Source organism: Pleurodeles waltl, chromosome 9 (genome assembly GCF_031143425.1).
Source record: "Pleurodeles waltl isolate 20211129_DDA chromosome 9, aPleWal1.hap1.20221129, whole genome shotgun sequence".
NCBI classification, from domain to species: Eukaryota; Metazoa; Chordata; class Amphibia; order Caudata; family Salamandridae; genus Pleurodeles; species Pleurodeles waltl.
This window is the reverse complement of record NC_090448.1, coordinates 1139258262-1139285892: the sequence shown is the minus strand read 5'-3', so window position 1 is coordinate 1139285892 and position 27631 is coordinate 1139258262. Positions and strand designations below refer to the sequence as shown.

At 45.3% G+C, this 27631-nt stretch overlaps 1 protein-coding gene across 2 annotated transcripts in view; it reads right to left on the bottom strand.

The window, feature by feature from the left end:
• TTBK2 (tau tubulin kinase 2) overlaps nt 1-27631 on the bottom strand; it is a 447781-nt gene that overhangs the window by 210182 nt on the left and 209968 nt on the right. The window lies entirely within an intron of this gene.

Below are 27631 nucleotides of genomic sequence, written 5' to 3'. Positions count from 1 at the left end.
AAACGAAAAAATGCATAGTTTAATATGGCAGAATCAGAAATTGTTAAATCATTAGCATCGCATAGGGGTTACTCAAATTTGTATTTCCAAGAGAGTTGCAATGCAAATGATCAACACAATTTAGACATATATATATATATGTATGTATGTATATATATATATATATATATATATATATATATATATATATATATATATATAGTTATATGCAGAATACATGATTTGTAAACTTCGGGGTGGGGGGTCATGAGTAATTTTGGGCTACAGTGTGCTAAATACTAACTTGGAACCTTGTCAGATGTAAAAAGAGAACACTACACAAACTGGTAGTGAGATGTCTGCGATTAGATAAAGTTTCCACCCGAAAGCACATTTCAGAAGATAGGTAACTTGCTGTTCTGATGGACACTTATAATAGCAGATTCCTCACCTTAGAATAGAAGCAGTACCTCCACAGGCCTCCGGAGCGGGCTCAAACCATAAAGTATTGCACAATTGAGCAGGCAAAGTGAACTGTCCGCTGACCTTGCTGTCAAGGCACTAGTGTATTAACTGAGGCCAACCTTGCAGCCTGGCAAATACCAAGGACATGCACTCTGTGAGCGAATGCCGTGGTAGCATAGCTAATCTTAATGCAGAAGAATAATCCCATTGATAAGCACCTCTTCTGCACCGCTTTTGCTTTCTCTGCTCCAGAGAATCCTACAAAAAGCTGATCATTCACTAAATAGACCTTAATATGATCTAAGTAAAATCCTAAACCCCTTTTGGGGTCTAACCAATAGAGGCCCTCTGCCTTTTTCGAGGGCTAACAGAGAGAGCAAAGAACACTGGAAAATTGATGGTTTGCTCAATGTGGAAGGGAGTCATGACCTTCGTTTGAAGGCCTTCCGAGACCTAAGCACCAATTTTTCCAAGAAAAAGGTGGTGTAGGGTTATTGTCCAGAGAGTGCCTAAAGTTCAGTCATAATCCCAATGAGGAAGACCGTCTTCAGGGTCAGAAAACGAAGCAAGCAACTATGCTTAGGCTCAAAGAGTAATCAATCAATCAATCAAAGAGATTTATAGAGCATGCTACTCACCCGTTAGGGTCTCAAGGCGCGGGGGGGAGAGGAGGGTAGATCACTGTTCGAAAAGCCAGGTTTTAAGGTTTTTCTGAAGAGTAGGAGGTCCTGGGTTTTGCAGAGGTGGGTGGGGAGGGAGTTCCAGGCTTTGGGGGCCAGATGGAGAAGGATCTGCCCCCCGTGGTGGTGTGTTTGATGCGGGGGACTGAGGCGAGGGAGAGGTCGGCGGAGAGGAGGTGGCGTGTGGGAGTGTGGAAGGCCACTCTCTCGTTGAGGTAGGTTGGGCCGGAGTTGTGGAGGGATTTGTGCGCGTGGATGAGGATCTTAAAGGTGATCCTTTTGTCTATGGGGAGCCAGTGGAGGGATTTGAGGTGTGGTGAGATGTGTTCATGTCGGGGCAGGTCGAGGATGAGTCGTGCTGCTGAGTTCTGGATTCGTTGTAGTTTGCGTTTGAGTTTTTGTGTGGTGCCAGCGTAGAGGGCGTTGCCGTAGTCCAGCCTGCTGCTGATGAGAGCGTGGGTAACTGCCTTTCTGGTCTCTGTGTGGATCCATTTGAATGTTTTCTTCAGTGTGCGGAGAGTGTTGAAGCATGAGGAGGAGAGTGCGTTGATTTGTTGAATCATAGAGAGGGAGGGGTCCCTGATGATGCCGAGGTTGCGAGCGTGGTTTGCGGGGGTGAGTGCGGGGCCTAGTGTGGTGGGCCACCAAGAGGGGTCCCCAAGTGTTTTTGTGAGGACCAAAAATAATAATTTCGGTTTTGTTGGAGTTGAGTTTCAGGTGGTTGGCTGTCATCCAGGCAGCGGTGTCAAGGAGTGCAGCGTGTGGAAAATGTCACTTACCCAGTGTACATCTGTTCGTGGCATTAGTCGCTGCAGATTCACATGCTGTGCATAGTCCGCCGTCTGGTGTTGGGTCGGAGTGTTACAAGTTGTTTTTCTTCAAAGAAGTCTTTTCGAGTCACGAGACCGAGGGACTCCTCCCACTTCGGTTCCATTGCGCATGGGCGTCGACTCCATCTTAGATTGTTTTCCCTGCAGAGGGTGAGGTAGGAGTTGTGTATGCTAATAATAGTGCCCATGCAATGGAATAAATACGTATGTACAAAATGAAGGTTTAATGTAATATATTTCCAAATGTAAAAATGTTCAAGATCTACTTCTAAACGGCTACAGGCTCCCGGGGAGGCGGGTGGGCGCATGTGAATCTGCAGCGACTAATGCCACGAACAGATGTACACTGGGTAAGTGACATTTTCCGTTCGGTGGCATGTGTAGCTGCAGATACACATGCTGTGCATAGACTAGTAAGCAGTTATCTCCCCAAAAGCGGTGGTTCAGCCTGTAGGAGTGGAAGTAGTTTGAAATAAAGTTCTTAGTACGGCTTGACCTACTGTGGCCTGTTGTGCAGATAACACATCTACACAGTAGTGTTTAGTAAATGTATGAGGCGTAGACCATGTTGCTGCCTTACAAATTTCGGTCATTGGAATATTTCCTAGAAAGGCCATAGTAGCACCTTTCTTTCTGGTTGAGTGTGCCTTTGGTGTAATAGGCAGTTCTCTCTTTGCTTTAAGATAGCAGCTTTGGATGCACTTTACTATCCATCTGGCGATACCTTGTTTTGAAATTGGATTTCCTGTATGAGGTTTTTGGAAGGCAATAAATAGTTGTTTTGTCTTCCTAATTTCTTTTGTCCTGTCAATGTAGTACATTAGCGCTCTCTTGATGTCTAATGTATGTAGTGCTCTTTCAGCTATTGAATCTGGCTGTGGGAAGAACACTGGTAATTCCACTGTTTGGTTTAAGTGGAACGGTGAGATAACCTTTGGTAAGAATTTTGGATTTGTTCTTAGAACGACCTTATTTTTGTGTATTTGAATAAATGGTTCTTGTATGGTAAACGCCTGTATTTCACTTACTCTTCTTAGAGATGTGATGGCAATGAGAAATGCAACTTTCCACGTTAAGTATTGCATTTCACAAGAATGCATGGGTTCGAAAGGTGGACCCATGAGCCTTGTCAAGACAATGTTGAGGTTCCATGAAGGAACAGGTGGTGTCCTTGGTGGTATAATTCTCTTTAGGCCCTCCATAAACGCTTTAATGACATGTATTCTAAATAGGGAAGTTGAATGAGTAATCTGCAGGTAAGCAGATATTGCTGCGAGATGTATTTTTATGGAAGAGAAAGCTAGATTTGATTTTTGTAAATGTAGTAAATATCCTACTACATCTTTTGGAGATGCATGCAATGGTTGGACTTGATAATTATGGCAGTAACAAACAAATCTTTTCCATTTACTTGCATAGCAGTGTCTAGTGGATGGTCTTCTAGCTTGTTTTATGACCTCCATACACTCTTGTGTAAGGTTTAAGTGTCCAAATTCTAGGATTTCAGGAGCCAAATTGCTAGATTCAGCGATGCTGGGTTTGGATGCCTGATCTGTTGTTTGTGTTGTGTTAACAGATCTGGCCTGTTGGGTAGTTTGACATGAGGTACTACTGACAGGTCTAGTAGTGTGGTATACCAAGGTTGTCTTGCCCATGTTGGTGCTATTAGTATGAGTTTGAGTTTGTTTTGACTCAATCTGTTTACTAGATATGGAAGGAGAGGGAGAGGGGGAAAAGCGTACGCAAATATCCCTGACCAATTCATCCATAGAGCATTGCCTTGAGATTGCCGGTGTGGGTACCTGGATGCGAAGTTTTGGCATTTTGCGTTTTCTTTTGTTGCAAATAGATCTATTTGAGGTGTTCCCCAAATTTGGAAGTTAGTGTTCAGGATTTGGGGGTGAATTTCCCATTCGTGGACCTGTTGGTGATCCCGAGAGAGATTGTCTGCTAGCTGGTTCTGGATCCCTGGAATAAACTGTGCTATTAGGCGAATGTGGTTGTGAATTGCCCAATGCCATATTTTTTGTGTTAGGAGACACAACTGTGTCGAGTGTGTTCCCCCCTGTTTGTTTAAATAATACATTGTCGTCATGTTGTCTGTTTTGACAAGAATGTATTTGTAGGTTATCATTGGTTGGAATGCTTTCAACGCTAGAAATACTGCTAACAATTCTAGGTGATTTATATGAAACTTTCTTTGATGTACGTCCCATTGTCCTTGGATGCTGTGTTGATTGAGGTGTGCTCCCCACCCTGTCATGGAAGCATCTGTTGTTATCACGTATTGTGGCACTGGGTCTTGGAAAGGCCGCCCTTTGTTTAAATTTGTACTGTTCCACCATAGAAGCGAGATGTATGTTTGGCGGTCTATCAACACCAGATCTAGAAGTTGACCCTGTGCATGTGACCATTGTGATGCTAGGCACTGTTGTAAGGGCCGCATGTGCAATCTTGCGTTTGGGACAATGGCTATGCATGAGGACATCATGCCTAGGAGTTTTAATACCATCTTTGCATGTATCTTTTGTGTTGGATACATAGCTTGTATCACCTTGTGAAAATTTTGAACCCTTTGTGGACTTGGAGTGGCTATCCCTTTTGTTGTGTTGATTGTCGCTCCTAAGTATTGCTGTGTTTGACACGGCAAAAGGTGTGACTTTGCATTGTTGATGGAGAAACCCAGTTTGTAAAGGGTTTGTATAACATAATCTGTGTGGTGTGAACACTTTGTTAGCGAGTTGGTTTTGATTAACCAATCGTCTAGGTACGGGAACACGTGTATTTGCTGCCTCCTGATATGTGCAGCTACTACTGCTAGACATTTTATAAAGACTCTTGGTGCTGTTGTTATTCCGAATGGCAACACTTTGAATTGGTAATGTATTCCTTTGAATACGAACCTTAGGTATTTCCTGTGCGAGGGATGTATCGGTATATGGAAATACGCGTCTTTTAGATCTAACGTTGTCATGTAGTCTTGCTGTTTCAGTAGTGGTATTACGTCTTGTAACGTGACCATGTGAAAGTGGTCTGATTTGATGTAGGTGTTTAGTGTTCTGAGATCTAATATTGGTCTCAGACTTTTGTCCTTTTTCGGTATTAGAAAGTACAGTGAGTAAACTCCTGTGTTCTTTTGTGTTTTTGGTACTAATTCTATTGCGTCTTTTTGCAGTAATGCTTGAACTTCTAGTCCTAGAAGGTCTATATGCTGTTTTGACATATTGTGTGTTTTCGGTGGGACGTTTGGAGGGAGTTGGAGAAATTCTATGCAATAACCATGTTGGATAATTGCTAAGACCCAAGTGTCTGTTGTTATTTCCTCCCATGATTTGTGGAACTGGCTTAGTCTTCCCCCCACTGGTGTTGTGTGAAGGGGTTGTGTGACCTGTGAGTCACTGTTTATTTTGAAGGGTTTTGGGACCTTGAAACTTTCCCCGGTTTCTTGGGAATTGGCCCCCTCTGTATTGGCCTCGAAAGCCACCCCTTTGATATTGTCCCTGGTAGGTAGGTGGTCTTGTTTGTGAGGTGCTGGCTTCTGTGGCTTGACCTCAAAACCCTCCTCTGAAAGTTGTTTTGCGAAATGTGCCAAATGTGCCTCTGCCCTGCGGGGAATAGAGTGCGCCCATGGCTTTGGCTGTGTCAGTGTCCTTCTTTAATTTTTCAATTGCAGTGTCCACTTCTGGGCCAAACAATTGCTGTTCATTGAACGGCATATTGAGCACTGCCTGTTGTATCTCAGGTTTGAAGCCAGATGTGCGCAGCCATGCGTGCCTCCTTATTGTCACAGCAGTATTTATTGTTCTTGCAGCTGTATCTGCTGCATCCATAGAAGAACGTATTTGGTTGTTGGAGATATTTTGCCCCTCTTCAACCACTTGTTTCGCTCGTTTCTGGAATTCTTTGGGGAGGTGCTCGATGAGATGCTGCATCTCGTCCCAATGGGCCCTGTTGTTTCGCGCTAGGAGTGCTTGCGAGTTGGCGATGCACCACTGATTTGCAGCTTGTGCTGCAACCCTTTTCCCAGCTGCATCAAACTTGCGGCTCTCCTTGTCCGGAGGTGGTGCGTCGCCTGATGTATGCGAGTTGGCTCTTTTACGAGCTGCTCCTACGACTACTGAATCTGGTGTCAGTTGTGATGTAATAAAAGCAGGGTCTGTGGGCGGTGCCTTGTATTTTTTCTCCACCCTTGGAGTTATTGCTCTGCTTTTAACAGGCTCCTTGAAAATCTGTTTAGCGTGCCTTAGCATTCCCGGGAGCATGGGAAGGCTTTGATAATGGCTGTGGGTGGAGGATAGGGTGTTAAAGAGGAAGTCATCCTCAATAGGCTCCGAATGTAGAGATACATTATGAAATTCGGCTGCCCTAGCTACCACCTGTGCATATGCTGTACTGTCCTCAGGTGGTGAGGGTTTAGTTGGGTACGACTCTGGACTATTGTCCGATACTGGAGCATCATAGAGGTCCCATGCTTCATGATCATCCTGGCTCATGGTGGTATGAGCTGATGATTGTGGTGGAGTCTGTGCCGGTGATACATGAGTTGACTGTGGTGGAGAGGGTGGTGGAGTTACCCTCTTTACCACCTTTGCTTGTGGTGGCTTGTCTTGTTGTTGGAAGTCAAGTTTCCTTTTCCTCCTGATTGGGGGAAGAGTGCTGATTTTCCCTGTACCCCTTTGGATAAAGATCCGCTTTTGCGTGTGATCTACCTCTGTAGTTTGTAATTCCTCCTCAAATCGGTGTCTTTTTAGTTGGGAGGACAGTGATTGTTCCTCTGAGTAGGAACTGGTTTTTGGTTCGGTTGCCGGGTGTTTTGGCACCGAAACCGTGTCTTTAGTTGTTTTCGGCTCCGACGAGATCTTTCTCTTTTTCGGTGTCTTGGCCTCTCGGTGCCGACCATCTTCAGTGCCGCTATCTCTGTGCCGAGCAGCTTCGGTGCCGCTGTCTCTGTGTCGAGTAGCTTCGGTGCCGCTATCTCGGTGTCGAGCCTTTTCTGCACCACTCTCTCGGTCCCGAGAGTGTTGCGTGCCTGTGTCTCGACCTGAGTCGGACGACTTCGGCACCAGCTCGCCCTTTTTCGGTGCCGATGGACGGTCACCTACTTTATAGGTTATGCCATGGCCTGTTGGCAGTGGCGTCCCCTGGGCTTTGTCTGTTTTTTCGTGTGATCTTTCTTTCGACGTCTTACTCACGGTTGGTTGCTCGTCGACGTCGAATTCTTCGGAATCCGAGTCGCGGATGGAGAAAGTTTCTTCTTCTTCCTCCTCCTCGAACCCTTGTTGTCCTGTCGGCGTGGAAGCCATCTGCAACCTCCTGGCTCTTCGGTCCCTGAGCGTTTTTCTCGACCGAAACGCGCGACAGGCCTCACACGACTCTTCCTTGTGCTCGGGGGACAGGCACAAGTTACAGACCAAATGTTGGTCTGTATATGGATATTTACTGTGGCATTTAGGACAGAATCGGAACGGGGTCCGTTCCATCAGTCTCGATGTTGCACGCGGTCGGGCCGACCAGGCCCCGACGGGGGATCGAAAATACCCCGAAGGGTTACCGGAGCTCTTTAAGGCTCGGTGTCGATTTGCCCTAACTATCCCGATACCGAACGAAACAATACCGACGAATTTTCCGTTGATTCTGACTAACTTTCCGACCCGAAACACAGAGCAAAAAGGAACACGTCCGAACCCGATGGCGGAAAAAAAACAATCTAAGATGGAGTCGACGCCCATGCGCAATGGAACCGAAGTGGGAGGAGTCCCTCAGTCTTGTGACTCGAAAAGACTTCTTCGAAGAAAAACAACTTGTAACACTCCAACCCAACACCAGACGGCGGACTATGCACAGCATGTGTATCTGCAGCTACACATGCCACCGAACAGGTTGGTTTTGGCGGTGGACGGGTTGCGGGTGAGGGAAAAGATGAGTTGTGTGTCATCAGCGTATGAGAGGATGGTGGTGCCGTGGGGTTTGAGGATGTTGGCTAGTGGGGCCATGTAGATGTTAAAGAGGGTGGGGCTGAGGGAGGAGCCTTGTGGGACTCCGCATGTGATTTTGGTGGCGGAGGATTGGAAGGGTGGGAGGCAGACTTTTTGGGTCCTGTCGGTAAGGAAGGAGGTGAGCCATTCCAGGACTAGGTGGCGGATCCCGGAGTCGTGGAGTCGTGTAAGGAGTGTGTGGTGGCAGACAGTGTCAAAGGTTGCGGAGAGGTCGAGGAGTAGGAGTGCTACGGTCTCGCCCATGGCGACTCTGGATCTGATTTCGCCGGTGCAAGCAACGAGAGCGGTTTCCATGCTGTGGTTCTTGTGGAACCCAGATTGGGAGGGGTCAAGTGTGTGATTTGTCTCGAGGAAGTGGGATAGGCGGGAGTTGACTAGTTTTTCCGTGGCTGGAAAAGGGAGGAGGGAGATGGGGCGGTAGTTGGAGAGGTCGTCTGGGTTGGCTTTGTTTTTTTTTTTTTAGGAGCGCAGTAACTTCCGCGTGTTTCCAGAGGTCAGGGAAGGTGGCGGTCGCGAATGAGCTGTTGATTATGGCTCGGAGTTTAGGGGTTATGGTGGGACTGGCCTTGTTGTATATTCGGTGGGGGCATGGGTCGGAGGGGGAGCCAGAGTGAATGGAGTTCATAGTCTTTTCAGTTTCTTCATCGGTGGTGGGGGCCCAGGTGGTGAGTAGGTTGTGGGGTGTGTGTGTTGGGTTTGTGTTGGGTGGGTGGGGGTTGTGTGTGTGGTATGAAGCTGTTGTGTATGTCCTGAATTTTGCGGTGAAAATAAATTGAGAGGGAGTTGCAGAGGGTTTGTAACACATAAGAAATGCCAAGACCAAGTTTGGATCTAACTGTGGCATCAAACGACTTGGGTGGAAATGTGCGTAGTAACCCTTTTATAAACCTCAACTCAACAGGTGATTTCAAGAAGGATGGTTGTTCATAAGGCAAACATAGAGAGACAAAGACAGCCAAAAACAAAAGGACATCAGACAGCTTTGCCTGTAAGGTGTCAGTGTTGTGAATACCACATCAAGTGACAGATTTGTACCAGATTTGTACCAGTGCCCAGCATACATAGATTTTGAGATAGGGGGCTTGGCGGCAAGGGTGACATCCACCATTTCAGGCATCAAACCATACTCAGTAAATTTCCACCGCTCAGTCTCTGCACATGGAGGTATAGATTGCATCGATTCGGTTGGAGGACCCTGCTTTGTTGCTGACATAGGAGGTCCTCGCAAAGTAGCACTCTGATCAGATGGCAGATGCTCATGCCTAGAAGTTCTGGATACCACACTCTCCTGACCTAATTAGGAGACACTGCGATGACTTTGGTCTAATCGTTCTGGATCATCTTCAGAACTCTGGGAAGGAGAGGCAGGGGCGAGAAGGCATACAGAAGTCCCATTCTCTCTTCCAGCTAGACTGTGTCTCCCAACAAGTGTTTTTGAGGAAACTCCAATGTGCAAAATTGCTGACACAGCACATTGTTAATGGTGGTGAATAGATCTAACCAAGGTTACACCGACTGTTGGAAGATGTCCTGGACCAACTCGGGATGCAGACGCCACTTGTGTTCTGCCAGATGATTTATGCTCAGTGTATCGGCTCTGGCATTCAGGGTCCCTGCTAGGTGATTCACAGTCAGAAGATACCATGGCACTCCAACCACCTCCAGAGGTGCAAAGCCTCCTACCACAGGACAAAGGACCCCCACTCTACCCTGACTGGTACAGTACCACATGCAGTGGTTTTGTCAATGAGTGCCTGCACTAGACTCCGATGATAGACATCAGGAACGCCTGCAGAGCCAGAAGAATGGCCTGTAACTACAGCAGATGTATGTGAAGCCAGTCTTCAGCTTAGACCAGAGTCCACTGATCTTGACCCCTCCCCCCCAGATTACCTCACCAGCCCATCAGTGACACATCTGTCATTACTATCAGCTCTGGATGGGGAAAGGACAGGAGCCTGGGGAATGGAGAGTGGCCTGCTACTGGACTAATAGTAATTGAGCAGCCTGCATTGCAAATCTCGAGCTGTCTCCTACAAGACCTCGATGATGTCATAAAGGTTCCACTGGAATTTTATGATCCATTGCAGAGCATGCTTGTGATAGCTGGCATGGTGGATGAGGAGGATGGACAATGCTAAGAGGCCTCAGAGCCGCTCTCACTGTGGTCCAGGGCAAAGCCTAACTCATCAGGATCATAGCCTGAATGTCTTGAACTTGTTGCTACAGAGGAAAAGCCCTGACTCCGCTGTGTGCAGGCTCGCGCCCAATGAATGCAAGCCTCTGCAAAGAAATCAAATGGGACTTTGGTTCTTTATAGCAAAACCCAATGAGTTCAAGAGTTCCGCTTCTGGAAGTGGTCTATGACTGACTGCGGTAAGCCCGCCTTCAGCAGCCAATCATCGAGGTACGAGAAAACAGGTACTCCAGATCTTTGAAGATGAGCAGCAACCACAGCCATCACTTTCCTGAACATCCAACAGGCACTGGTGATCCCAGAGAGGAGCACGGCAAACTGAAAATGATCATGGCCTACACTGAACCTCAGAAAACATCTGTGAGACTGCAGAACAGGTGTTTGAAAATTTGGGTTTTGCAAGTCCAAGAACATCAACCAGTCACCTGGGTCCAGAGCAGACAGGATCACGGCCAGCATGAGCATTTTGAATTCATCCTTTCACAGGTAAGGCATTCAAAGGTCGAAGGTCCAGTATGGGCCTGGGCTTCCATCCTTTTTGAGGAGGAGAAAGTAGCCAAAGTAACAACCACTGTCTCTCGACTGCACACTTGTAGCACTACAGGCATACCTCCTTTAGCAGGATAGACAGATGTCTTTCAAAATTCATTCTTGTGTGGGAGGGATAATATGCGGGAAGGAGAGAAAAGGCAGGACATAGCTGTTTTTAACAATCTGTAAGATTCCTCTGTCAGATGCAATGGTTCACCAACATGTTTTGGTGTAGCTGTAATTGCAGTTCTTCTGTGTTTTGGGAGAGGCATCAAGGGCAGTGGTTCAGGCTGATGTCAGTTTGAGATCCAACATGGCATTGGCACATGATGTGGCACAGGCACCAGGATGGAAGAAACTGGCATGGATCTTGGGGATGGCACAGACATCTATATCAGTGTCGGAGATTGCTGCAGTTCCATGGGGCCCCGAAGGTATGCCAGGGGCAGCCGAGGCACACTAGAAATTTGCAGCATGGCCACTTTGAAGGCCTCAATTTACTGTAGGGATGACAATGGCCTAGTAATCTTGGGGCACATTGGGAACAAATAAGAAATCTGTTACATTGCCAGACACCATGAAAGAGTGCAACTGACATTGTTACGCGCTCGCCACTTCTATTTGGCAACAGAGTGGTGGGCGGGGTGGAGTCCCACTTAGCTTTCTTATGTTTGGACTTGGGCTTACCAAAGGACTTTGAGTGTGAAATTAAATGGTCACGGAAGTGGCCCAGAACAGGGTCCAGGCCCGGAACATTGAGTGGTAGTGGGAGATATGTGACTGTTCCGACTTGCTTTAGTGTTCAGTGACATATAACTTTAACCCCCAGTCTCAGATCGCATTCAGGTACATGAGGGCACACTTATCACACATCTGAGAAGTTGTGTCTCAAGCCCAGACACTATAGACACCACTTGTGTTGGTTCGTGATCGACACATGCTTTCTTCAGTTGCTGCATGGCTTAAAGCCTGTTGTTTCCAGTGAGGACATTGGTCCCTAGCACTCTGTAAAACTGTGTAGGAAGCCATTCAAAATGACATCAGCGCGTTCGGTTGGCGCTTATAAGCAGCTAAGCTTTGGCAGTTTCAGGGTGGCGTGAAGTCAACACATAAGGCCACCTAGCAGTGGTGAAAGTCTGGTGCATGTGGGATATTCTAAGGCAGAGCTCTTAAAACTGTGGGTCATGCCTCCCTGAAGGTCTGTGGATGTGTTCCCAGGGGGTGCAAATGAATTTGCAATTACTTGTAAATGAAGATAGCCTGGAAGAGAAACTGGACTTTGCCAGACTGTCTTCATTTACATGTAACACGCACACCCCTCAAATGAAAAATAAATGCAAGTTAAGCTATTCAAAGGGAAGTATACTCTTTTACGTAAGGTGATCACTGCAGATGTCTGTGTGTCTGATCAGAGAATCACAGAATTAAATCCTGATTGGTTAAGTGAGGAACAGTGACTTGTCTTTTTATAGTGCTACAGGGTCCCAGCCTGTGACAGAAAGCACTGTATTACATAGTATAAAACAGGCTGTCCCAAAATAGTGTTAAGATAAAAACAGGTGCTTTAGAAAATATTCATTTTTTGTAATAAGCAATCAGACTATATCAAGTGCAAATAATTGTATATGTGTCTATTAAAAGGGCACACCTATACTGGCTCCAAAGCAGAGTTAATATATTTGGTGGTTAAAAACATTGCACACATTTATATTTCTTTCAGGTAGCAGGTGCCCTGGTGAGAAGGCATGTTTCTTCTTTAGGTCTTTCTCTCTCTCTCTCTCCATTACAACACACACACACACCCACACCCCTCCCCCATACCCTCAGTAGCGGATGTACCCCAGTTATGGCTGCCTTACTATGAAAAGGAAAATGGGGACTGCATTTTCTGTGCTAGCATTAAGGTCCAGGTCCCAGTATCAGAGCAGAGAGATGGAAGGTACGGGGATAGTGAGACATGGCAGAAAGAGGGATGGTTTGAGTTAGAGCCTATGGTGTTAACAAAGGGAGCAAGGCAGCAGCTATCATTAGTAAAGCAGGTGCAGTGGCACGTTTGACGATTGGCCTGAGGGGCCCACTGTATCACAATTATGAATGCCTTACTTAAAACCTGGGCATGAAGCTCATTTTCTTTGCTAGCATTAGGGCAGATGGAACCCTTGCTACAAAAATGAAGGCAAACTGCTGGATTCCTTTTTTTCCAGAAAGGGACAAATCGTGTTTCATGACTGAAGTGATGGTCAGGCATGGAGGGAAAGGGGTGAAAGAAGAAGAGATGGCCTGCTTCTCAGGGCTAGAGCCATCATTATTGCTGCAGGTTTACTTGCAATGGGGCCCACAGTACCCCAATTATGGTGAGTAGTGTTTTGGTCAATTCTGTTTTTGTGTGATGCCGTTGCTCTTTTATAAGCCACACACTAAGGGTGGATTACAAGCTACAAAAAAGCACCCCTGAAATGATCTCATAATCCCCACCCTATGCAATCAGCCCTGCTGTTTCCACTCCCGAAATCGTTGCCATAAAGTTTGGGAAGTGAGCCCAACTTCAAACTACTTTGCTTTGGGTGGGCTCAGAGCAAAAACGTTTAAAGACCTCTGTTCTAAGGTGAGGAATCTTCAGTTAGAAGTATCTATAAGAAGCATCAGCAGTTACATTTGTAGAACTACTTCCATATGTTGACATTCAAAATACATTCATTGCTCAACCGCAGTGAAGTAAAAGATACTCATGCCAATAAACATTGAGGGTGAGCCGTGTCACAGGATATATTAATTGATCATTTTAGTGGAGGGAAGAGTGTACTTCCTGGAGGCAAGGGTTCCATATTCTGTGTGTCTGGAGGCCATCAAACATTGTGCTTTCTCAGATTAAACTCTAATTGTGAAATCGGTATTACTTTGAGTAGGTAAGCTTTACTATGTTGTTATTTGTAACAAATTGCGCAAAAATGTGTTAACCACAAAACATAACATTTCCTTAGGAGAAACTATGTTGCTTGTGTACAAGCGGAGGTCTTCATGACCAATGCAGAAGAACCGGCTATGCATTAAAAAGTCCTAAAAGAAAAATCAGTTTTAAAGATCAGACTAACTTTACCTTGATGTTAATTATTAAGAGGGAAATCTGGCCTATGTACCGTAAATCCTGATGATCAAAACTGGTGAAATGGAGTCTGTGTGCACCCAAACACCTTCCACCCAATACAAATGCTGAACATGTGCATGGAAACCGGAAGTGCTGCTCATGCCTTAAGAACAGCTAAATAGGCTGCTTGGAAAATAAAGATCTGAGCTGCGTGTGCTCTGGGGGACTAATTAAAGATTGGTTGCTGGTAACTCAAGGGAGTAACTTCCTTTCTCAGAGGAAGCAGAACAGCATGCACCCTTCTTTACCGATGACATTTGTTTCCAAACCGTTAACAATAATATGTTGTGCTCATCATTAGCACCCACTTGCCCATGGGAAATACCTGCTGGACTAATACCATTACTGGTGTTCCTAGAAAAACTCTTCCGAAGATGTTCAAAGAAGCATATTCCAGCGCTCTCCTTTATACATTATTCAGCTCAGTTTAACAATAAAATGTTAAAGAAAAGTAAACTAAAATAATTACCAAAAACTGGTAGGTTAAAAAGGCACGCAAAGTGGTGGGATCCAGTAAAACAAGAGTCCAGAGAGAAATCATTAATAAATCATTTGCATTACGAAAGAATTTAAAAACGAGAAGAACAAGAAATGATTACTATAAGTCACTTTAATTTCACTGGAAGTTAAGTGTTACATTCAAATGTTCAATGATGTTAAACATGAACTCCTTCAATCAGTGTACACAATAAGCTGTCTTACATCTGCACAGTGCTTTTAATAGGTTTGTTGTCATTTGCATATTATCATACAAAAAACTGTTCATTGTTTAAACAGCATTTGGATTACATCCTCCTTTTTCACACACTATTCTGATTTAACTCCAAAGCATTGACGTAATACTACTTTCCAAAGGTTAAATGAAAAGATCGACTCATCTCTGTATGGAACTGGACCCCTCTACACTGCACAGCTGGTATCATCCAGTACACAGGTTCAGCCTTTCTCTCCTCTGAAGATCAGCCACTGAAAATCGGAAGCAGGACCCCCATTGGAGGGGAGGTTATTAATGGATATGTTGGGGAGAGGAGCTATATCAGTGACAACCAAGACCATAAATAATAACATACCTGATGCCTTACTCAGATTGAATGGCAAATGGGTAGAAGACTTGGGGGAGCTGGAGGATATTTATTGGGAGGTAGCACTGATGCAACTGCGAGAAGTGTCAATTAGATTGCAGCTCTAATTGGTCCAATTTAAGATTGTACACCGAGTATACTATGACAAAAGTTACACGCTATGGGGAAGCACAACATCCGCACTGTTTGAAATGTCAAGGGGAGGATACCTCCTTTATTCATACGGTTTGGGGTGCCCGCTGATCCAAGAATACTGGACAGAGATTATGGAGGAACTTAAGAGGGGTGCTTTCAGAGTAAATGCCGCAGGACCACAAATTCATTCTCCTGGGAATCCCTAATGATATAGATTTACTTCGAGCTAAGCTACTGTTTTGTGGTCTTGGCCTAGTAGTAGCCAAAAGAGATACTGCTCATCATTAGGGGGCCTGGGAATATCCAATGTTGAGGGAATGGAGGCATGGACATATTTATCGTGGCAGAGAAAGTAACTCATGCCAGAATGGTCGCTCCTGAATGTTCCTTAAGATTTGGGGAAACTGAATACAGTTTCATTCCTTAGAAGTACTAAATGAGGTAGGGATGTGTAGTCCTGGGGTGCAGCAATGAGGGTGGGGGGGCGAAGTCGGGGGGGGGGGGGAGGGAAGGCGGGATTGGTGAGTCACAAACTTGCTGGGTGGGATCCACAATGATGGATAGATTCTGTACTTGCTTTGGCTGATGAATGCTTGAGGGCAGAGTTGAGGGGCTTGAGGGTGGAAATGTTCTAAGTTCTGTCTTTTGTATTACTGGAGCTGAACACATATCTGTGATGTACTGTATGCTGTTCTCTTGGACCTCTGATGCGCTGTTGATTAGAAGAGAAAAAAACGGAAGCTGGGAAGGAGGATGGGGTTGGGGGGCATGGAAGGATTCCTGGATAGTCTGATGATCAACAAAAGAATACAGTGCAAGGAACACTGTTCATTTGCTCTGCTGTTTATGCCTGGATTAACAGGAAATTCTACCCATGAAATGATTTTGGATATTATCGAGTATGTCAGAGTAGCTATAATTTTATTTAAAAAACGAGAGAAGCTCCTGGAGAAACATGCTCCGTGGATGAAAAGCAGACATTAGTTCAGATAATCCAGAACACTGGTACCAGCTACTGTTGGCCGCCTCGCTCTAGGTTCAGTAGCCAGAAGACTGATCATGCTTAGTAGCTTGCTTGGGTGAGATTAGGAGAGTGGGTTTTAATTGCCTTATTGCCCTCATGCTGTTAGGACTTAACCACTGCCCATTCATTATTAAGCCCGTAATTGTGGGCCTCGTTGACGGTCAATAACACTTAAATGTTCAGTCCTCGATTAGCAAAAATTAAAATGTTCTAGATACTAAAAAAGTAGAAATTCTTTCAGTGATTGTTACCTTGCCATGGAGTAGTCCTCATCATGTCGGTCATTTATGACTAGGAGATGCTCTCTGGCCACCAACAATGTAACTAAAACCTAAATGTCCAGCAGATTTTCAAAGTAACCTCTTTTACTCCGCATCCTAGTATCATGCTCCATTGCTAGAAACAATCGGGGGTTCCAGTCTGCCCAGAACAAGCACAAAAAGAAACAAAATTCCACCCAAACATGGGCCTGATTTAGATTTCAGTGGACGGATTACTCTGTCACAACGCTGACGCATATCCCGTCCGCCAAAATATAAATCCAGTAGGAAGTAATGGTATTTGTATTTCGGCGGACGGGATATCTGTCACTGTTGTGACAAAGTAACCTAAGGAAATCTAAATCAGGCCCTAAATCTAGGTAATCAAGTTCAATTTGACTAAGTACTGCATCAAGAAAATTGGGTACTTATACGAAGTAATATTACTTTGCTAGTACATGTACTTATACAAAGTAACATCCCTTTGTGCCTTGTTTAGATGAATTACAGAGAAAAGGAGGAAGTTTTGAACACACTGTACATGCAGGCAAGCCTGATCAAAGAGAAGCAGTTTGGACCACAGGGAATCTGTAAAATGAAAGGGGATCACAGAGTAAAGCACTTCTAGCAGTTATAGACTTGTGCGAGGAAAAAAAAAAAGGTCTGAGGAAAGGAGACTGCCTGAAACTGCAGAACCTCAAGGAGGTCCCAATATCCTTACAGTAGAACCAGGGATGCCACTGTAGTCATGTGCACACCAGGCTGCCTGTTGCTGCTGAAGTGACAATTTAATGACTGTTTTGTTCTCGAGTCAACCACGAACAAAGGATTGCAGTTGATGGTGTATTTAAGTAAATTAAATAGCTGCTGCGCTAAGAACAGGGAACTGTAACAAAAATAGAAAACAAGAACAGGATCCAATTTAGTGCCTTGAAGAAAATCCATTCCTTTACTTGAGCAATATTTTTTTAAAAATGAGTGTGGCTGTGGATGGTCACTGAGATTGTCTTCATTGCCCTTACTTCGCTCCTTCCCGATTCTCTCTTCCCTCTTCTTGGTCTCACTTATGCAGAATATATATTAGGTAGATCCTTAATAAAAACAAATCCTACACCTCTTCAAGATTCCTTCACAAAGCAATGAGATTAACGGGTTCGGTGCACTGGACGGTCAGGAGGCGTCCGACACCACGGTGCATCGGACGGCTCCTCGTGTCCACGCACACAGCACTAGAAATCCCTCTGGAGTGGGCACCAGAAGAAATTCCTGCATAAAGAAACAGTCTGGGGAGCTGGAGGAGAGCTTCCCTAGCTCCTGAGGCTGTTTCATTGTTTTCAGTGAAATGATAGTCAGCATGCATGGCGAGCTAACGTAATTTCACTGAAAACAAAAGTGAAATGAGCCAATTGGCTCATTTCACATTTCACTTTCTCTTCCTTGATGCTCATGGGGTTATCTCAGCCACCCGAGCACCAATGCAGATGGGACAGGTATCACTTGAAAGAGGAACATCTTCCCTTTCGAATGGTATCCCTCACCAGTGGATTCCTGGTTGGGGATCACCGAAGGAGGATCCCTGGTGGGTAAAAGCCACCCGACCCACCCCCCCCCCCCAGGAGGTAGAAAGCGCACTAGATGCCAGGGAGTATTTTTCTTGTCTATGTGTAGGGGTGGGGGCTGCCCAAAATGTGCATGCAAATGCCTGACCCCATTATAAAAGATAGATGGGGGCAACAGCCCTTGATCAGCCCACTCCCCCCACGGGGTGGGGGGCAGAAAGCTCACTAGGCACCAGGGATTATTTTTCTTTTTTCTTTTTCAAAATGTCCCCAAAAAATGGCCAGAGTCTTTCTGCACCCTCCCCCCAACCCCCTACAGGGGCAGATGGGTTAATTACCCCCTGAAAGCCCACTAGACAACAGGGAATATATATATATTTAGAAAGAGGGGTGGGGACTGCCAACCACCATGTAGATGGTTATGCCCCCACCACATCTGAAGGGGACAACAGTCTTTCTTACCCCCCACCCCCACACACACACTCCAGCAGTCTAAAGCATCTCCTTCCAATGGCAAGCAAGAGGACATCTGACTGATTTGGGTGTTGATTTTATATATGGGCCAAGAAAGCTTGGCTAATTCACAATATCGCCCCACTTACAAAGGTGACCATCTATCCTTTTTGGGTTTGGGTAAGCTGCTGCCTGGAAAAACCTACTTGGCCTAGACATTTACGAGCTCTAGACGTCTGGGGAGAGTCCTGGGTGGTGTGGTTCACATGCACCTCACACTATTTTCTAATCCATAGTGCCCTGCAAACCTCCAACTTCGCCTGAAGTCAAGCATTCTCCCTATAATTCTGTGATGAAAACTTATTTTCCTACCTAGCATTGCCACATCTATGCCGATAAAAACTCTGCCCGACTTGCGTGCCTTTGTCTAGTGACAGCAACAGGAACGGATCCAACCTTGGTCAGTAGGAGTCTCCATGCAAGGGCTCCCATTGTCCTTGGTTTGTTCTGTTCCTTTCTAGGCACCAGTCCCAGCCACACAAGTGGGGCAGCATTTTTATTGGCACAGGTGGAGCAATGCTGGGTGGTATTAATTTTGTGGATTCCTGCTACTACGGAAGTTTTCATCACAGAAATGTAAGGAAAATGTGTGATTTCAGGCAAAGTTGGAGGTTTGCAGGGCACTGTGGATAAAAACCCTAAGGGAATCCACGGAAGTCACGTCATCTTGGATACCCCATAGGTGCCTAGTTTTCAAAAAGGTACAGGCTAGCTAGGTTTTCCCTAGGTGCTGGCTGAGCTAGGGTCCAAAATCTACAGCTGCTCACGTATCAGAAAAAGAGGGTCAGTTTTCGCTGGAAAAATGAGCTGTGCCCATGTTGCGTTTTGTGCGGTTCCTGTTGCGGGTACTAGTTCTAACCACACAATTTTTATCAGGAGTCTTGGGTGAATGCCAGGTGGAAAAATGTTTGTTACTCCCCGCAGATTCCAGAACTTTCCATCACAGAAATGTGAGGAAACTATGTTTTTTAGTCAAAGTTTGAGGTCTGCAAAGGATTCTGGGTAAAAAATAAAAATAAAAAAAATGTGGTGAGACCCACGCAAGTCAGCCCACCCTGAATAACCCTAGGATGTCTAGTTTTCATAAATGTACAGGTTGGCTAGGTTTTCCTTGGTGCCAGCTGAGCTACGGTCCAAAGTCTAGAGCTACCCCATCGGAAAAAGAGGGCCAATTTTCATTGGAAAAATATGCTGTGTCACTTTTGCATTTAGGGCTATTTTCTGCTAGAGGCACTAGGTCTACCCACCCAAGTGAGGTACAATTTTTTTAATCAGGAGACCTGGGGGAATGGCAGGTGGAAGGAAGTTTGTGGCTCCCCACAGATTCCACAGCTTTCCATCACAGAAATGTGAGGAAACTGGTTTTTTTGTTGTCAAATTTTAAGATTTCCAAGGGATTCTAGGTAACACAAAATGTATTTCCAAGGGATTCTAGGTAACACAAAATGTGGCGAGAGCCACGTCAGCCCACCATGGATACTCGTACGTATCTAGTTTAAAATTGTTTACATGTTGACTACATTTCCCCAGGTGTTTGGTGAGCTAGCGTCCAAAACCAACAGCTACCCACATTATAAAAGAAGGGTCAGTTTTTGCTGTAAAAAAGTTCTGCGTCCATGTTGCCTTTGGGCCGTTTCCTGTCGTAGCCACTAGGCCTACCCACACAAGTAAGGTACCATTTTTATTGGAAGACTTGTAAGAGTATAGAATAGTAGAACACGTACTATTACCAACTGGATTTCACTGACTTCATTTGTGCCTTTCAAATGTAAGCCAGTGTATAAGAAATATGACATTTTGGAAAATACCCTCCAAATCATACACTAGTTATGTGTACCTACAAATTCAGAGACGAAGAAATTACCACTGCTCCTAAACTCTAAGTATTGTGCCCATTTCAGAAATACATGTTTCCTTGATACCCATTTTTCACTCAGCCTATTTAGCAATAAGAATTGGCCTATACTTGGTACTCAATGAAAAGCCTTTGTGTGGTGAGCTCAGTTGTGTGCTCTGGGTAGCTTGAGTTCTTAGAGAACCTACAAACCTTTTATATATCCCAGCAACAAGAAGGGTCTAGCGGACCTAAAGGTATATTGCTTTTGTCAATCGGCCATTATGATGAAAAGTTACAGATGAAAATGTCCCCAATGCCTGTTGTTTCCTACTCATTTTCAATATTTCTTTATTTCAACAGTTATTTTCCCTGGGAAAATCTTGAGGGATCTACACATATGACCGCTTGCAGAATTCGGAATTTTGTCTAGTTTTCAGAAATCTATAGCTTTTCTGGATCACCCATGGGTTTCACGCTGGTTCCCACCATAAACTGGAAGTAGGTTGAGAGCACAAAAATAGGTCAAATAGGCATCCTCTGACTAATAATTGCCAGAAGTGTGGTACAAAATTAGTTTTTTTTATTCAGTTCGACATGGTCCTGAGAGCTGGGAAGATGGTGACTTTAGTAAAGAAAACCGTTTGTGGAAGCCATTTTTAGGGAATAAAAAAAGACAGTTTTATCTAGAGCACTTTTTTTTAATAAAAAAACTTCAAAATGTTGCTATATCTGCCTATCTTCTGAGTCCCCTACAGAGAAATCCACAAACCTGGGTATATTTAGATTGCCCAAGATGTTTGGAAAAAAGGACAAAAATTTAGTGTGGATAGCTAATGTGTACAAAATGTTAGGAAGCCCTAAGCGCAAACTACTCCAAATTGCCAAAAAAAGGGCTCAGCAGTGGTGGTTGCAGGGTGCGGGGTGTGGATGGGGAATGTTGACAGTGCTGCATGGGGGCCTAGCAGCAAAAGGGTTAAGTCTTTTGTCATTCTATATTTAGATGACTTATAGAATTATTTACCAGCTTCCTGTACATTTCTTTGTAACTACTGAGCACTGGCTGCAATCACGTTTGCTGTGCTGCCAGTCAATTACTCACTGTTGAAAAGTAATGGTGCACATAACAGGGAAATGGACAAATTAGTGGATGTAGATCAATAGTTTCACAGAACCCTGGCAAGCAAAAGACTGGCTGATGCTGGTCTGCTTTGTCCACTGTCTTCTCCTGCCTTCCTGGGACTCTACAGTCCCAAGGAATGCGGCGGATCGATGGATGCTATTGCAATGCCACCTGCAAGCTCCTTTTCTTAACTTTTGTCTAATCAGAATCCACTCGACCACTCGCACTGGCTGAATGATCAGGTCGAGCTATTCTTAATACTTACTCATCCCTTGTTGACAATGAACAGGTGTTCTGTTCAGTTGAAAAGTGGAGGGGCAATAAAAGATGCCTTTACCTCTTGTACTTATGTCACATTTGCTCTGTGTGCACAGACAGAGGTCAAAAGTCAGTTTTTCTTACAATTAATTTTCCTTCTGACTGCAGAGTTCCAGGCCTTTGTAAGGTGAACTGTGTGACCTGCTGCTTAGAATGTAAAATAAAAGGATATAGGGTATCCGGTTTTTCCTAACACACAACATTTAAATGACTAAGTCAACTGTGCAAACATTTCAAAATATATTTCAGTAGTTGTGAAAGCCCTTTTTTTTTATATTTCTGTGTGATGAAAAAATATTTCAATAGGATGAAAACAAATTCGAATACTTTATATGTTGATGTGAAAATTATATGTTTTCTGAAACCCAATTTTCACCGATTGTTAATACACTATGGGGGTCATTCTAAGTCTGGCGGGCGGCGGAGGCTGCCCGCCAAACTTCCCCCTCCGAAATACCGCTCCGCGGTCGAAAGACCGCGGAGGATATTCTAAGTTTTTCCCTGGGCTGGCGGGCGGTCGCCAAAAGACCGCCCGCCAGCCCAGGGAAAAACTCCCTTCCCACGAGGATGCCGGCTTGTAATCGAGCCGGCGGAGTGGGAAGGTGCGACGGGTGCTGTTGCACCCGTCGCGTATTTCACTGTCTGCCAAGCAGACAGTGAAATACTTGTAGGGGCCCTCTTACGGGGGCCCCTGCAGTGCCCATGCCAGTGGCATGGGCACTGCAGGGGCCCCCAGGGGCCCTGCGACCCCCCCTACCGCCATCCGGTTCCCGGCGGGCGGACCGCCGGGAACTGGATGGCGGTAGGGGGGGTCGGAATCCCCTCGGCGGCGCAGCTAGCTGCGCCGCCTTGGAGGATTCCATAGGGCGGCGGTACACTGGCGGGAGACCGCCAGTGTTGCCGGTCTGACCGCGGCTTTAACGCCGCGGTCAGAATGCCCTGCGGGGCACCGCCGGCCTGTCGGCGGTGCTCCCGCCGACCAAGGCCCCGGCGGTCTAAGACCGCCAGGGTCAGAATGACCCCCTATATAGTTTTATCAGTAAAGCTGCAAGTTGGTGGAGAGGTTTTTGGACGTTTCTTGGAAAGTTACTGTGTGTAGATGACAATAAGTTACCACATAATGGTTTATTATGAAAATGTCACTTACCCAGTGTACATCTGTTCGTGGCATCAGTCGCTGAAGATTCACATGTTGTGCATAGCCCGCCGTCTGGTGTTGGGTCGGAGTGTTACAAGTTGTTTTTCTTCGAAGAAGTCTTTCGAGTCACGGGACCGAGGGACTCCTCCTCCTTATCTCCATTGCGCATGGGCATCGACTCCATCTTCGATTGTTTTCCCCGCAGAGGGTGAGGTAGGAGTTGTGTTGTAGTAATAGTGCCCATGCAATGGAGTGAATAAGTATGTACCTATTTAAGGTTTAAATAATATATTTACAAATGTACAAAGCTTAAGCTAACTTCCGAATGGCTACAGGCTCCCGGGGAGGTGGGTGGGCACATGTGAATCTTCAGCGACTGATGCCACGAACAGATGTACACTGGGTAAGTGACATTTTCAGTTCGATGGCATCTGTCGCTGTAGATACACATGTTGTGCATAGACTAGTAAGCAGTTATCTCCCCAAAAGCGGTGGCTCAGCCTGTAGGAGTGGAAGTATTTTGAAATAAGGTTCTTAACACGGCTTGACCTACTGTGGCTTGTTGTGCGGATAGCACGTCTACACAGTAGTGCTTGGTGAACGTGTGAGGCGTAGACCATGTGGCTGCCTTACATATTTCGTGCATTGGAATATTTCCTAGAAAGGCCATGGTAGCGCCTTTCTTTCTGGTCGAGTGTGCCCTTGGTGTAATGGGCAGCTGTCTTTTTGCTTTAAGGTAGCAGATTTGGATGCACTTAACTATCCATCTGGCTATACCTTGTTTTGATATTGGGTTTCCTGCATGAGGTTTTTGGAATGCAATAAATAGTTGTTTAGTCTTTCTGATGTTTTTTGTTCTGTCAATGTAGTACATTAGTGCTCTTTTGACATCTAATGTATGTAGTGCCCTCTCAGTTACGGAATCTGGCTGTGGGAAGAACACTGGTAGTTCTACAGTTTGATTTAGGTGGAACGGTGAAATAACCTTTGGTAAAAATTTAGGATTGGTCCTTAGGACTACCTTATTTTTGTGTATTTGGATAAAAGGTTCTTGTATTGTAAACGCTTGAATTTCGCTTACTCTCCGTAGAGATGTGATGGCGATGAGAAATGCAACTTTCCAGGTTAGGAACTGTATTGCGCAAGAGTGCATGGGTTCAAAGGGTGGACCCATGAGTCTTGTTAAGACAACATTGAGGTTCCATGAAGGAACGGGTGGTGTCCTTGGTGGTATAATTCTTTAAAGGCCTTCCATAAATGCTTTAATGACCGGTATCCTAAATAGTGAAGTTGAATAGATAATCTGCAGGTATGCAGATATTGCCGCAAGGTGTATTTTAATGGAAGAGAAAGCTAGGTTTGATTTTTGTAAGTGTAGCAAGTAACCCACTACATCCTTTGGAGATGCGTGTAATGGTTGGATTTAATTATGATGGCAGTAGCAAACAAACCTTTTCCATTTGCTTGCATAGCAGTGCCTAGTAGATGGTCTTCTAGCTTGCTTTATGACTTCCATACATTCTTGTGTAAGGTCTAAGTGTCCGAATTCTAGGATTTCAGGAGCTAGATTGCTAGATTCAGCGATGCTGGATCTGGATGCATGATCTGTTGTTTGTGTTGTGTTAACAGATCTGGCCAGTTGGGCAATTTGATGTGGGGTACTACTGATAGGTCTAGCAGTGTTGTGTACCAGGGTTGCCTTGCCCATGTTGGTGCTATCAGTATGAGTTTGAGTTTGTTTTGACTCAATTTGTTTACTAGATATGGAAGGAGAGGGAGAGGGGGAAAAGCGTATGCGAATATACCTGACCAGTTTATCCATAGGGCATTGCCTTGGGACTGCCTGTGTGGGTATCTGGATGCGAAGTTTTGGCATTTTGCGTTCTCTTTTGTTGCAAATAAGTCTATTTGAGGTGTTCCCCAGAGTTTGAAGTAAGTGTTTAGAATTTGGGGGTGAATTTCCCATTCGTGGACTTGTTGGTGATCTCGAGAGAGATTGTCTGCAAGTTGATTCTGGATCCCTGGAATAAACTGTGCTATTAGGCGAATGTGGTTGTGAATTGCCCATCGCCATATCTTTTGTGCTAGAAGGCTCAGCTGCGTTGAGTGTGTCCCCCCCTGTTTGTTTAGATAATACATTGTTGTCATGTTGTCTGTTTTGACAAGAATGTATATGTGAGTTATGATTGGTTGGAATACTTTTAGTGCTTGAAAAACTGCTAGCAGTTCTAGGTGATTTATGTGCAGTTTTGTTTGATGTACGTCCCATTGTCCTTGTATGCTGTGTTGATCGAGGTGTGCTCCCCACCCCGTCATGGAAGCATCTGTTGTTATTACGTATTGTGGCACTGGGTCTTGGAAAGGCCGCCCTTTGTTTAAATTTATACTGTTCCACCATAGAAGCGAGAGGTATGTTTGGCGGTCTATCAACACCAGATCTAGAAGGTGACCCTGTGCTTGTGACCATTGTGATGCTAGGCACTGTTGTAAGGGCCTCATGTGCAGTCTTGCGTTTGGGACAATGGCTATGCATGAGGACATCATGCCTAGGAGTTGTAATATCATTTTTGCCTGTATTCTCTGTGTTGGATACATGCGTTGTATGATTTTGTTGAAATTTTGAATTCTTTGTGGACTTGGAGTGGCTAACCCTTTTGTTGTGTCTATTATGGCTCCTAGGTATTGTTGTATTTTGCACGGCAGAATGTGTGATTTTGCATAGTTGATGGTGAAACCGAGTTTGTAGAGGTTTTGTTTGACCTGATTTGTGTGGTGTGAGCATCTTGTCAGTGAGTTGGTCTTGATTAGCCAGTCGTCTAGATACGGGAATACGTGTATTTGCTGCCTTCTGATGTGTGCAGCCACTACTGCTAGACATTTTGTAAAGACTCTTGGTGCGGTTGTTAAACCAAACGGCAATACTTTGAATTGGTAATGTATTCCTTTGAATACAAACCTGAGGTATTTCCTGTGCGACTGATGTATTGGTATGTGGAAATACGCGTCTTTGAGATCTAAGGTTGTCATGTAGTCCTGTTGCTTTAGCAATGGTAACACTTCTTGTAGTGTGACCACGTGAAAGTGTTCTGATTTGATGTAGGTGTTTAGTGTTCTGAGGTCTAGGATTGGTCTCAGTGTTTTGTCCTTTTTTGGTATTAGGAAGTACAGTGAATAAACTCCTGTGTTTATTTGTGTCCTAGTTCTATTGCGTTCTTTTGCAGTAATGCTTGAACTTCTATTTCCAGAAGGTCTGAATGTTGTTTTGATAAATTCTGTGTTTTTGGTGGTATGTTTGGAGGGATTTGTAGAAATTCTATGCAATAACCATGTTGGATAATTGCTAAGACCCAAGTGTCTGTAGTTATTTCCTCCCATGCTTGGTAATACTGACCTATTCTTCCCCCCACTGGTGTTGTGTGGAGGGGATGAGTGACATGCGAGTCACTGTTTGGTTGTAGGGGTTTTGGGGCTTTGAAATTTTCCCCTATTCCTAGGGAATTGTCCTCTGTATTGGCCCCGAAAGCCTCCCCTTTGGTACTGTCCCTGGTAGCTGGACGGTGTTGCCTGTGAGGTGCTGGCTTGTGTGGCCTGACCCCGAAACCCCCCTCTAAAGGTTGTTTTGCGGAAGGTGCTGTAAGTGCCTCTGCTCTGCGGGGAGTAGAGTGCGCCCATGGCTTTAGCAGTGTCAGTGTCCTTTTTGAGTTTCTCAATTGCCGTGTCCACTTCTGGTCCGAACAGTTGTTTCTCATTGAATGGCATATTGAGCACTGCCTCCTGTATCTCTGGTTTAAAACCAGACGTTCGTAGCCATGCGTGCCTTCTTATAGTCACAGATGTGTTAATTGTTCTTGCAGCTGTGTCCGCTGCATCCATAGAGGAGCGTATCTGATTATTAGATATGTTCTGTCCTTCCTCAACCACCTGTTTCGCCCTTTTTTGTAGCTCTTTGGGTAGATGCTCAATGAGGTGTTGCATCTCGTCCCAATGGGCTCTGTCATAGCGCGCAAGTAGTGCTTGAGAGTTAGCGATGCGCCACTGGTTTGCAGCTTGTACTGCGACTCTCTTTCCGGCTGCATCGAACTTGCGGCTCTCTTTATCTGGGGGTGGTGCATTCCCAGATGTGTGGGAGTTGGCTCTCTTGCGAGCTGCTCCTACTACGACGGAATCTGGTGGCAGCTGTGAGGTGATGAAAACAGGGTCTGTGGGAGGTGCTTTATATTTCTTTTCCACTCTTGGTGTTATTGCTCTACTCTTGACCGGCTCCTTGAAGATTTCCTTTGCGTGCCGAAGCATTCCTGGGAGCATAGGCAGGCTTTGGTAGGAGCTATGGGTGGAGGAGAGGGTGTTGAATAAGAAGTCATCCTCGACTGGTTCCGAGTGTAGGGACACGTTGTGGAACTCTGCTGCTCTAGCCACCACTTGTGAGTATGCTGTGCTATCTTCCGGTGGTGAGGGCTTTGTAGGATACGCCTCTGGACTGTTGTCCGACACTGGGGCGTCGTATAAGTCCCAAGCATCTTGGTCCTGGTCACCTTGGCTCATGGTGGTGTGAGCCGGGGAATGTGATGGAGTTTGTGCCGGTGAAACGTTAGTTACAGGTGGAGGAGAGGGTGGCGGAGTTACCTTTTTCACCATTTTTGTTTGTGGTGCTTGGTCTGACTGAAACTCCAGTCTCCTTTTTCTCCTAATAGGGGGAAGGGTGCTTATTTTCCCTGTTCCTTCCTGTATAAAAATACGTTTCTGAGTGTGGTCCACTTCGGTGGATTGCAACTCTTCCTCAAATCTATGCTTTCGCATCTGAGAGGACAGTGATTGCTCCTCT